Consider the following 12,353-nt stretch of genomic DNA (forward strand, 5'->3'; position numbering starts at 1 on the left):
TTCATCCCAAAGAGATAAAGTATCCTTGTCTGGAGTGCACAGAAAATGACCCACAGAGCAAGCCTCAAACTCTGGATGGCCATAAACACAGGCATCTTGTATGGGGGGTGGGGGGCGCGCATTTATCAAAAGGAACCGCTAACTCTTGCCCAGTTGGCTCTCCATTGTGCTTCCCACTTGAGGCTCCTCTTAGCACTGGACCAGGTCTCCATGGCTAGTCCTTGCTTTCTCTGTGGGTCCTCGCTTCCCAGTGTATTCTTTCAGCATGGAATTCACTGTGTTATATTCAAAACATCTATTCGCACTACGTTCCAAGGCTTCCTGTCACTTAAGGACCAATGTCTTATTTCTCCTTCAGCTCCAGTACCCAGTGCACTGCCTGACAGGGGTTATTTGTGAAGGAGTGCATGAACTATACAGAAGTGAATTGATTTGGGCTTTTTATAAGTATACCCAAGGGTAAGTGTTTTCAGGGAAATTTATTGGGGGGAACCAGACTGTTGCCACGAAACATACCTACATTCTGCATCACACAACCACATAAGACCTTCCAGTCCCCCTTCAGATTATCCCAGAAAGATTAAACTATAGACTTCAAAAAGCTCTCTCTGCATAATCCTTATTGATAATATATTTTACAAAGCTATAGACTTCCCATATAAAAAATGTCCAAGAATGTAACCTGAGAAAATATGGCACCCTTTCTCGACAGGACTTCTGCTCCATGAGAACACCACTCCACAATAAAGAATACGAGGGGGAAAGTGCTAGGAAAAGGATTATAATATCAAATCCGACATTTTTTAGAGGATCTGTGCAAGACAAGCACTGTAATTTTTTTTTTTTAGACGTTCCTTAACAGTCTGGGTGATAAATCAGTCATTATTTTAAAAGACATTTTAGAATTTTATTGTTGAATATCCTTACTAGACCTTTGAGAATATTCCTATTTCTAATCCTGCCAACTCCTCACCATCGTCATATGTATATGATTCACTATTTGAGGGTATATTTGATTTTTGGAAGTTTAATTCTTTGCCAAGAGAAACATGAAATAATACTTATCCGTTCGTCACTGTGGGCCCAGTGTCCATGCACAACGTATGTCGCAGGTTTGAAACCCAGTAACTGTAGAAGGACTGAATGCACTAGACACATTGATCCAAATTATACAGCATGCATGTTATGGAAGGTCTGTTTTCAAATTATTTAAATTTGGTATAACAAAAGGCTATCAATCCAGACCCCCTCGTGGTGCTGAAAGGATATGTCTCCCACCAAAACAATGTCAATTTTCCAATCTTAGTAGGTCCAGCCATTAAGTTTGGAGGGCTTCCTGCCAGCTACCTCATTTATCCATTTAGTCTTGCCTCCTGTCTACCCTTCCTCCTTGCTTTCTGTTCACCCCTTACTTTTTTTTTTTTTTTTTAAGAATGATCTTTGTTAAATATGTGGTCCCTGTTCAAAATTAAATTCTGTTATTTCTGGACACGTATTTATCAAGAAACTTTATTACAGTTCATTTTGCTTCCTTACTGCTATCCAAACGTATAAAGTACCCGAGATGATCCTTAGACTTAACTTAAAAGGAAAATGTTAACATCAGACTTTGTCAGGTTAGGGTTACCAGTAGCCCTTTGATTTCTAAATCATGGCGGATCTGTGCTTTGAAACCTCTCTCAATCACTTACTTATTAGTGATTTTTAAATATAGCATTCTATTCTAAAAATAAGGGGTCAAGCATCTAAATTACAAGTCCTATCCAAAAAACAAAAAACAAAACAAAACAAAAAAAAACCACCCCGCAATATTTCACCATTTTCCTTTCTGCAGAACGTAAATATATTTGATCCCTAGAGAACATTGCCGTTGGGTTTCAGGCAAGCAAATAATAGCTTTTTAAGATTAACTGCTTTTCACACTATTCACTTGCTTCTTGAGGTTGGGGGGAAATGTCCCATTTTGGGATTCACTTAGTATGCCTTTCATTTATAATTTTTAGTTTCCTTATATATTATTTCCCCAACACTTTTTGTGTTCCCTTGTTCCCCATGATGTTTCAACCAACAGTACTACTGAAAATCTTCCATTTCGTATCTACAATTGCTTCTTCTACCTATGAACTCATCTATTTACATGTTTTTGTTACCTTTTGTAACACGATCTCTGACCTCAAGCAAATAAAGTAATGTTTTCCTCTTTGTAGTTGTTACACTCTGTTTATTCTTTGGTTTTCACTGTTTCTAGGTTTGTTTTACTATGTGATTATGCTTTTCTATTTCCCCAACTTGGTGGAAGTGTGATGACTTAGTTCGATTCATTTTGGCCAAATAATCCATAGACTTAGCATTAGATAAAATGATCCTAGATTACAATAATAAATTAATAGAAGATATTTCATATACAAATTATAAGAAGGTATGCATGCATGCATGGGATTATGTGTAGACTTATGCCTGGATAGTACAGAAGTGATGTACCAAATGCAACATTTGCTGGGTGCTCCCTGTTTGCTAAGGGCTTTCATACATACATATACCATTTGCTCTACACAGTAACCCTATAAAGCAGGCAAAGTATGGATTATGCCCATGCTAAGCAGTGAAGGAACAGAAGCTGAGGAAGGTCTGGTTAGATGACACAGAAGGTTCTATCAACTGTTATTTGCATTATTTGCATTCCTTTTTTTTTTTTTAAGCACAATATTTTCTTCTCCTATGTTATGTGGCCTAAGTTTAAACTCCCTACACCTAGAGTGGCAATCTCTGAATAACAAAAAACTTTCAGACTCAGCTGAAGACCAGCTTGTGTCATACAATGTTTAATTCAAAAAAATAAGTCGTTTGCCTTGATATGGGACTTCTTACAGGATCTCACCTGCCATTCAATCTTTGTAGGATACGAATTGCATACAATGTCATATATTTATGAGGAGTCTAACGTCCTATTTATGTGTGGTTGGAAGAAACTGTATCACCATTTAGTTCTCAGAGAAATGTCCCCTTCTTTGTTTCTGTTTAATCTCCAGGTTTCAAACATTTACGAGTGTTTATTAGGAACCTCTCCTGTGTAAGGAACTCTCGGGAGAAACAGGGAGGATACCTAGCCAAGCCCTGCCTCCACCCTCTCCAGCTCCCTGTGCTCCTGCCATGCTGGCCCCTTGCTGTTCCTTCAGCCAGCCAGAGACACTGCTGTCTCGGGACCTTTGCTTTGGAAATTTGTCCAATCTGTTTGCTCTCGCAAAGATATCAGTAAAGCTAATTCCGCCTCATTATTTGCTACCTCTTCTGAACTACTTTAGTGGTTCTTCTGTTACGGCACATATTCCATTCTAATTTATAATATAGTTATTATTATATACTAATCTTTTCCTAGTAAACTGTACACCCTCAGGGGACCATACTGGGGAGAAAGAGGTGTATTCAAAAGCTCTTACTTGTGGGCGCCTGGGTGGCTCAGTGGGTTAAGCCTCTGCCTTTGGCTTAGGTCCTGATCCCAGCGTGCTGGGATCAAGGCCTGCGTCGGGCTCACTGCTCAGCAGGGGTCCTGCTTCCCCCCCTCTCTCTGCCTGCCTCTCTGCCTACTTGTGATCTTTCTCTCTCTCTCTGTCAAATAAATAAATAAGATCTTGAAGAAAAAAAAAGCCCATACTTGTATAATGTGCCTCCTCTTTACAAACCTGATAGCCTAACGTCTTGTACATAGCAGGAAATTAATAAACCTGTTATCCTAAGTTGAAGTGCCAAATGAGGAATCAAAAGTTAATGCCATAGGCTAATGTTCCCCAAAGTGTGAGATATGTACCACCTTAACTGGAAAGTATGGATACTGTTCTTTCTGATTACACAAAGGAAATAAGTCTCACTGTGATGCTAATACGTCTTTAATACCTCTACAATACTTAATAAATCTTCTGGTAACAACAAAAGAACAGTTGTCAGGCTCTTAGCTTTTTTTAGGTACAAGTGTATAGCTAGAATTTTTAAAACATTATTTGGTATTAATCATATTAGTATGTTGTCTTTTATTTAAAGTGATACTGATTTATACTTATGGTTCTGATTAGTTTTGATTTTTATGTTAAATATTAAATGCCTACAAAGAGAATTTATACCATAAATAATAAAGAGTAATGATTAAACAAACACCTGTGTGTCCAACTTAGCTTCCTGTGTTCTTTCCCGACAACCCATTACTCTCTGTCTGAATTTGCATTTCCCATATTATTAGTAAGGATAAATATTTTCACATGTTTACTGAGCCTTCATGTTTTCCATTTGTGAAATGCCATTTTGTGTTAGTTTTCCATATTCTAATTTGTTGGTTTGTGTTTCCTTAATTTGTGGCCCTTTTCTACATATTTAGGAACTAATAGTTTTCTCAGCCATGTGTTATAAATGTTTTATCATCTCATAGCTTTCATTTTTGCTCATTCTATAGTAACATTTAGTAAACAACTTATTATTTTTAAGGTAGATGAGCATATCATTTGTGATATTTTATTTGTGATTTATACTGACTAGGCACTATTTGAGATATCATTCCCAACCTAAGGTCATAAGAATATTCTTCATTTTTTTTCCTAAAAGATTTACAGTTTTGTTTTTCACACATTTTTACACATTTGAGTATTCTTTTTTATTTTTATTTTTTCCATATGGATAATAAATTGAATACTCCATCCATTCCCTCACTTATATGCAAAGATGGCTATGTTGAGTTTTTATGTGTTTGGTATCTCTTGGAGAACCTTTATTGTGTTCTGTGGACTAATCCCACATCATCCAAATTGCTGCAGATTCATTATAAATCGCCTGCATGGTAGGACAAATCCTTTTCTACTTGTTCTTTTCCTTCAAGAGAATCTTTTTTTTTTTTTTAATTTATTTATTTGACAGAAATCACAAGTAGGTAGAGAGGCAGGCAGAGAGAGGGGGAAGCAGGCTCCCTGCTGAGCAGAGAGCCGGATGCGGGGCTCTATCCCAGGATCCTGAGATCATGACCTGAGTGGAAGGCAGAGGCTTAACCCACTGAACCACCCAGGCGCCCCCCCCCCTTTAAATTTATTTATTTGACAAGAGAATCTTTATATTCTTCACCTTTCATTCTTTCATACTTCTTTTTGAACCCGCTTGTCCAGTTCCAGAAAGTAAGAACATAAAAAAGTACATTTTAAAACCTGTTGAAGTTTCCATTGGAGTAGCTATAATTTACAGATTAAATTAGGGATATTTGATAACTTTACAGTATTGAGTCTTCTTGTCCATGAGCGAGTTATGCATGATCATTATTTAAGTCTTTAAAAAATCTTCCAACAATGTTTTACCGTTTTTCCTCCATAAACATCTTGAACATCTTACAAGATTTATTTCTAAGTAAACTAATTTTTGTGTCTATTATAAATGGAATGATTTTACAACTTTTTTTTCACTTTTTTGTTGGTGAATAAAAATCTAATTGACCTATAGGAGTCGATTTGGTATTTAGCAAATTTACTAAAGTTTCATTCGTTATAATAATTCTTCTTTAGATTCTTTCAATATTGTTTTATATACAAACATAAGACCTCCACATGACAGTTTGATTTGCTTCTTTTCAATTTTAGTGCTCCCTCCTTTTTTATACTTAAATTCATTTTTATTTTATGTTACATTGTTGGCTAGGACAAAGAACAGGCCTTATTAGTTATTTTATTATGAACCAATAATTGCATTGAAACTTCTCCATTAATTATTATGCTTGCCAAAAATAATATTTCAAATACTCTTTATTACGGTAAGAAAATCCCTGCCTGTTCCAAATGTTCTTTTTAATCATGAAAATATGTTGAATTTAGATTTTTCTGCAACTCTTGAGATAAACATATAATTTGTCTCTTTTAAACTGCCAATGTGGTGAATTCAATCACTTTATCTGTTGAGATTGAGCCCACCTTGCATTCTTGTGGTAAAACCATTTTAATGTAATATAAACTCTTTTAACATGGTGGACTTAGTTTGTTAATATGTTTAAAATTTTTTAATGTAAAAATCACCTAAATTGTTCTTTTACTATCTTTGTCTGGTTTTAATATGGAGGTTATACAGGGCTCATTAAATGGAGTGACCCTTCTTTTTGTATTTTCTGGCACAGGTATGGAATTATGTGTATATTCTGGTATTTTCTTTGTGGGGAGGTTTTCAACAATTTATTAAACTCTTTAATGTTTATGGAATTTTCTACTTCTCTCTTTTTTATCTTGAGCCAGGTTTGGTGACATACTATTCTAAGACCATTTCCATGTAATCCCATTTATGCAGCTATTAGTACAAAATTATTCATAATATTTTCTTATTTTTTTTATCTTGTGCATTTTGGATTTTCTTAAAGTAAAATTTAAAGTTAAGAAATAGCATATATATACTAAACTATAATCTTAAGCGTGTTTCTTAATGAAATTTTACATATGTATGTAACAGTGTAATCACCACATAGATCAAGATATGGAACATTTCTAGCACCCAGAAAAATCCCTTTTGCCCTTCCAACTCCATGCCATCCCAGAGGTCACTATTCTGACCTTGACCACCACTGATTAGTGTTGCCTATTGTTACACTTCATATGAATGGAGTCACGTACTAGCAGGTGCCTGGTTCCTTTTTTTTTCAACATTGTGTATAGGAGTTCCTGATATTTGTTATTTAACAGTAGTTCATTCCCTTTTATTGCTGTGTAGTATTCCATTGTGTGAACAGAATGAGTTCACACTATTATATGAAAGCATTTATTCATTTTATTTTGACAGACATTTTGATTGACTCTAGCTTGAAGCTTATATGTAAAATCCACTATAAATATTCCTATTCATAACCCGTGGTAAACATTTGCACTCATATCTCTTAGATGTAGACCTTGGGGCAAAATTTGTGGCTTATAAAGTCGGCTAGTATTCAACTTTAGTATATACTGCCCAGCAGTATTTTTAAAGCACTTGCACAAAATTATAATGCCCCGAGTAAAGTAAGAGAGTCCCAACTGCTCTCCATTCTTGGAAAATAAGGGTTTTCGCATTCATTTTTATTTCAGTCATTGTGGTAGACATAGTGGCTCTCCTAGTATCTTTTAAAACTGCATATATGATGTTATGGTGTATATATGCATATATGCATATACATGCATATATGATGAAATTAATTTGATTAATTTCATCAGAAGTTTATAAATTTTGTTAGTCTTGTCATAAAAGTGGTTTTTTACTTTGTTGGCTTCCTTGTTGCCAGTTTTCCATTTCATTATCTTTGCGCTTTGCGTTTTCTTCCTCTTCCCTATTTTTTCATGGGCTGGTTTTGTTGTTCTGTTTCCAGTGTCTGGAGCTGGATGTTTAGCTTATGGATATCATGCCTTTTTAAATTTTCTAATATGTATTTTTTTATAATATGTATTCTTATGGTATAACAATGTTTTCCTCTAAGTGTTGCTTTGTTTTCACCTCGTAGGGTTTTTAATATAGCTTTCTTTCCGTTCTAAGTACTTTTAATTTCTCCTTTTATGCCCCCTTTGTTCCACATGTGGTTTTAATTTTTAAATTTATGGAGGTTTTTTTAAAAAAAATAACTTTTTCATTTATCATGGATTTGTATTGTGGCCAGAGAATTTGATTTGTGTGAACCTGGTTTACAGGTTCACACAAATATATAATATATAAGTTTATTAGGTTATAACCAACAAATTGGTTGGAACCTGCTTCAAGATAGGCAGGGTGTGAAGGAGAGCACTGGGTGTACAACGATGGGTGTGGGCCTAGACAGAGGCTGCAAGAGATGCGAACCGCAGAGAAAACACAGCAGCTTGAGAGTGGTCGACCCAAAAGGTTAGAAGAACAGAGAAGACACGGGAAATAAAAACAGCGTTTCAGGCAAGAATGATTAGGAGAAAGATGGAACACCATCAAAAACTGGGGGCAAAAGAAATTACGATTTGATTTGGTCAGAGGGCTAGCAGAATGCATAACTGATGATGTCAGACAGGTAGCTAAAAATCCAAGATAGGGCCTCAGAAGAAGGTCGACATCTGAAATGTGATATTTTAGTCATCTGCATGGGGTACTAACAAATAGGAAATAAGTAATAGGAAATGAGGGTGAGGGGACAAGAAGGGCAGATTAAGAATAGAACCTTCAGGGAAAAAATATGGAAAGGTGAAAACAGAAAGTATAAATAAGGACCTGGCTAGTTAGACTTTGTTAAAAGTTAAAAGTGTTCAGCAATTTTGGGGGCATTTTCTAGGAAGACAAAGTACACCTAATAGAAAATTGCATCTATATTATGCAGTGAGTAGGGCACAACTGTAATAAGAGAGCCAGGACATAGCTCTTGATTTTCTTTCATTATTCAAAATCTTCTTGAATATTTATTAATTTCTACCTCAACACCATTTAAGCCAAAATGTAAAATGTTTCGCCTAAATAGAATCCTGCCACTACGTAGCATGACTCCACTCTTTTGGCTTAGTCCTCAAAGAACAAATATTATGTGCAATTCAAGATTCATGGCTATATACAAAAACATTCCTACTTCTGAATTTCATACGTTCTAAGAAGGCATTGGAACCCTATGAAAGGCATCAGCAAAAAAACTGAGAACTAGAAATAAGTGCAGAAAATGTGGGGATGGTAGTGGCAGCAAGTTTAATGTGTGGGTCAATGATCAATGCCAGGTAAACATGGGGCTAGGGATAGAGAGTGGGTATGAGGCAGATGCTTCCATGTTCCACACCCTCATATTTATGCCAGGGGTCATTAACTCCCTGTACCAGTACACTGTAGCTGCCAAACAAATATTGAACACAACAATAATAAATCGGAAAGCAGACCGAACTTGGCAAAGCAACTCACTCTATTTCAAGAACATCTTGAATCTTACACATTTGTTTGGTCATGTAAATTTTCCACTTAATTTTAAAATATCATTTACCCAGAAGGAGCCTGCCTAATTTTTGCTCTTGGCAAAATTTAGTATCAGCAATTTGAAATATAGAAACTTAAAATCCATCCTTGTATGGAAATTTTTATTACATAAAACAGAACTGTGGAACTTGAGTGGGTTCTGAATTACCATCATGTACATATTACCATTTCAGTATATGAACCATAAAGAAAGGATATTGACTTCCAGACATTTAAAACAGACCTTGACATTGAAGGTGATTTTTGAACTATTAGAAACTTCCGTCCTTTCAGTTTATTTTAATATTTTTAGATCAAACCTGACTTTAAAGCATGTCAGCACTTTGGGGTAAACTAATCTATATCTTTATGTATTAGTTACTGGATATACATGCAACACATGCAGAAATGGAGTATATGCTATTTTTGTCACTTCAAAGTACTTATACAATTTTCATTTATTCAACTGACATTGACTGAGACCTACAACAAGCAAGTTGGGTATTCAGAGGTGAGAAAGAGGAAGAAGGAAATAAACAAGTAAAAAATTATAATTTTAAAAGGAGATCTTAACGAAGAGACTAACTTCGGTAAGATTTTGGGGGGAAGCCCATCAGAGCAACATGGGAAGTCTCTGAAGAACGTTAAGTGACTCCATGTAATTTACATGTCTGCAGGACAATGCAGCATGAAGAATGGATTGGAAGCAGGCAGAAGATGGAGAGGGATCCGTTAGGAAACCAGTGCAGTATCCAGGTGAGGAGTGAGGCCCAGACCATGTTGGTGGCTTTGGAGATGGAAAGACATGGATGGGATGACTTGTTAAAGGCAGAATCAAGAGACCCAGTACTTATTAACAGATTAGATGTGGAGAATGAGGAAAAGGGAGAAATCAGGAATGACTCCCCGGTTTCTTGCTTAAATAATTGGCTGTAAGGTGGTTCCCTTTACTCAAATGATGGAAGTCTGGAAAAAGATTAGGTTTCAGGAGAGACAATCAAGAGTTTAGACTGTGCTTGTTACACTTCCAATATATAAAAGAGACGAAGACGGAAACCTCAAGCTGTCAGCACACAGTAATCCAGAACTAAGCGGAGGACTAGGCTATGAATAGAAATTTGGGGATTCTTAGCATGGAGATAGTTACAGCCACATGAAGAGATGAGAGGCCTACTGAGAAAGCAGACAGAGAAGAAAAAGAGGGCCAAGGATGAGCCTCGAAGTATCTCTGTGCTTTTAGAATAGGGATGGGAGGAGAAACCTCCAAACACAGAAGTGGTTGGAAAACTAGAGAGCAAATGCCTTGAAGTCAGAGGTGCACATTGAGGGAAGAGCCATTTACTCTGCCCCGTGCCATAGGCATGATGGGGACAGGAAGGCTTTCTTTGGAACCTGGAGACCAGGTGGGGCCAACTACAACTTCTCTGGGAAATCCGGCCGTGAAGTGGAGTAGGATGATAACAGTGGACTGACACATCATTGGTGACGACGGAACGTTTTAAGACCAAATGGGGTAAGGAAGTGTGGATAGTGATACTGTAGGTAACACACTGTGAGCAAGAACACACATTTACCCAATGCCTTCTAGGTTTCCGTCACTGTAGCAGGTGGCTCCTGCATGGAAAAAAAAAAAAAAAATCAAGGTGGCCAGCTGTCCTGCCATACTGCCATGAATGAAGAAAGGCTCTGGGTGAGCCACCAGCCAGACACCGCTCCACGACCCCCATCCACAGACGTATGTGCCTACTGTGGCCCTGGCACTGTCATGGGTATTAGAAACACGAGATTGAGTAAATTCTTGCCCTGAGGAATTCATAGCAAGACAAAGGTAAAGAGATAATTACAAAACAATGTGACAATTTTAATATATTTGTGACATATTGTATCAAGGAGCATTCAAGGGAATGAGAGGTGTTTGTGGTGGGAAGTCAGGGTCATTGAAGGACTTCTCGATCTCTACATAGAGGGTAAGCTGGACAGCCTCATGGAAGGTGGAGGGCAGTCAAGGAGGAGGGAGATTGTTGGGTAGAAGAGACAGGGCAGCCTTCATGAGACACAGAGGCGGTGTGTCACCTGCAGGTTAATTAAAGTATTTTCAACTACGGAATAAGGTGAAAGGTAAGAAAAGGAAGGGAAAATTTATCAGGGGCCAGAACCTGAAGCGTAATTTTATTTCACAATAAAAGGATATTATACTATCCTATAAGGATGGAAGTACAGAGCACTTAAAATGTTTCGAATAGGGAGGGACATGCTATTCAGATTTGTGTTTTAGATAGATTGTTCTGGCAGCTTTGTGGAGATAGAGTTGAAAATGATAAGACTAAAGTCCAAGGGAACAATTAGGAGGCTGCTTCAGTCGTTTAGTGAAAGATGATCAGAGATTGAATTACAAATGTGGTAAGAGGATGGAGAGGAGGGGATTGATTTAAGAAATATATATGAGCTGAAACAGAGATCACTTGATGGCCAACTGGATGTGGAGAAAAGGGAGACAAAAAATTGGTGGCTCCACAAGTGAAAGAGAAAATATGAGAAAAGAAGCAGGTTCAAAGAAAGGATGATGAGTTCAGTTTTGGTCCCACTGAGTTTCAAGTGTATGGAAACACGTGAGTGACTGTCTCCAGCAGGCAACTGTGTGTGTGGGTCTGAATATCAGTGCAAAGGTGTAAGTCACAGATACCCTTTTAAAATCTGTTTCATTGAGAGTAATTCACATATGAAAATTCACTAATTTTATACCTGGTGCGTATTAACAAATGCATACAGTCATGTAGCCACCACCACAATCAAGATACGGAATATTTCCATCAGCCCCCCAAAAAGTTCCCTCCTGCATTGGGGAGATATCATTTGGAGAGTCATCCATAAAATGCGGTAGCGAGAGCCATGGGAGTGGATGAGGCCACATGGAGGAGGTATGCAGAATGAGAGTAGCCACGGGGCACAAACTTGTAGGAGGAAGAAGACAGAGGAAGTAGGAAGTAGGAAGTAGGCTACACATCACTCTAGGAATGTGACCAGGAGGGAAAAGGGACACTTGATAAAGAAGAGATAGCCAATAGCGAGAAGTAGAACAGTGAGTAAACTAGGATAAGTTCTCTTTAAGGAAAAAACAAACAAACAAAAAAAACCCCAAAACAGCATCGCGTTGGTCAGTTATCAACAGAAACCTTAAAGAAGTCAGCTGCCGTAAAGTGATGGAAAGAGATGATCCCTTGCAGTGGGTGGAGGAAGGGAATGACCACATAAGGTAAGACAGCAACACAGAGAGGATTTTATGAAAAGAATACGGATAAGACGGCAGCCAGAGGAAAGTCCAGTGGATTTACGAAAAGAGAATCTTCAGTCTGGAGTTAGAAAGCCAGTTGCCCAGAGCTCCTTGCCTACCACTTCCTAGCTGTGTCACCTTAGATCTCAATTTATCT

The 12,353-nt window shown here is 37.4% G+C and overlaps 1 protein-coding gene across 3 annotated transcripts in view; it reads right to left on the reverse strand.

Annotated features, from left to right (window-relative positions):
• The window catches only part of ZNF521 (zinc finger protein 521), a 277,587-nt gene that overhangs the window by 142,249 nt on the left and 122,985 nt on the right, over nucleotides 1-12,353 (reverse strand). The window lies entirely within an intron of this gene.

This window comes from Meles meles, chromosome 12 (genome assembly GCF_922984935.1).
Source record: "Meles meles chromosome 12, mMelMel3.1 paternal haplotype, whole genome shotgun sequence".
NCBI classification, from domain to species: domain Eukaryota; kingdom Metazoa; phylum Chordata; class Mammalia; order Carnivora; family Mustelidae; genus Meles; species Meles meles.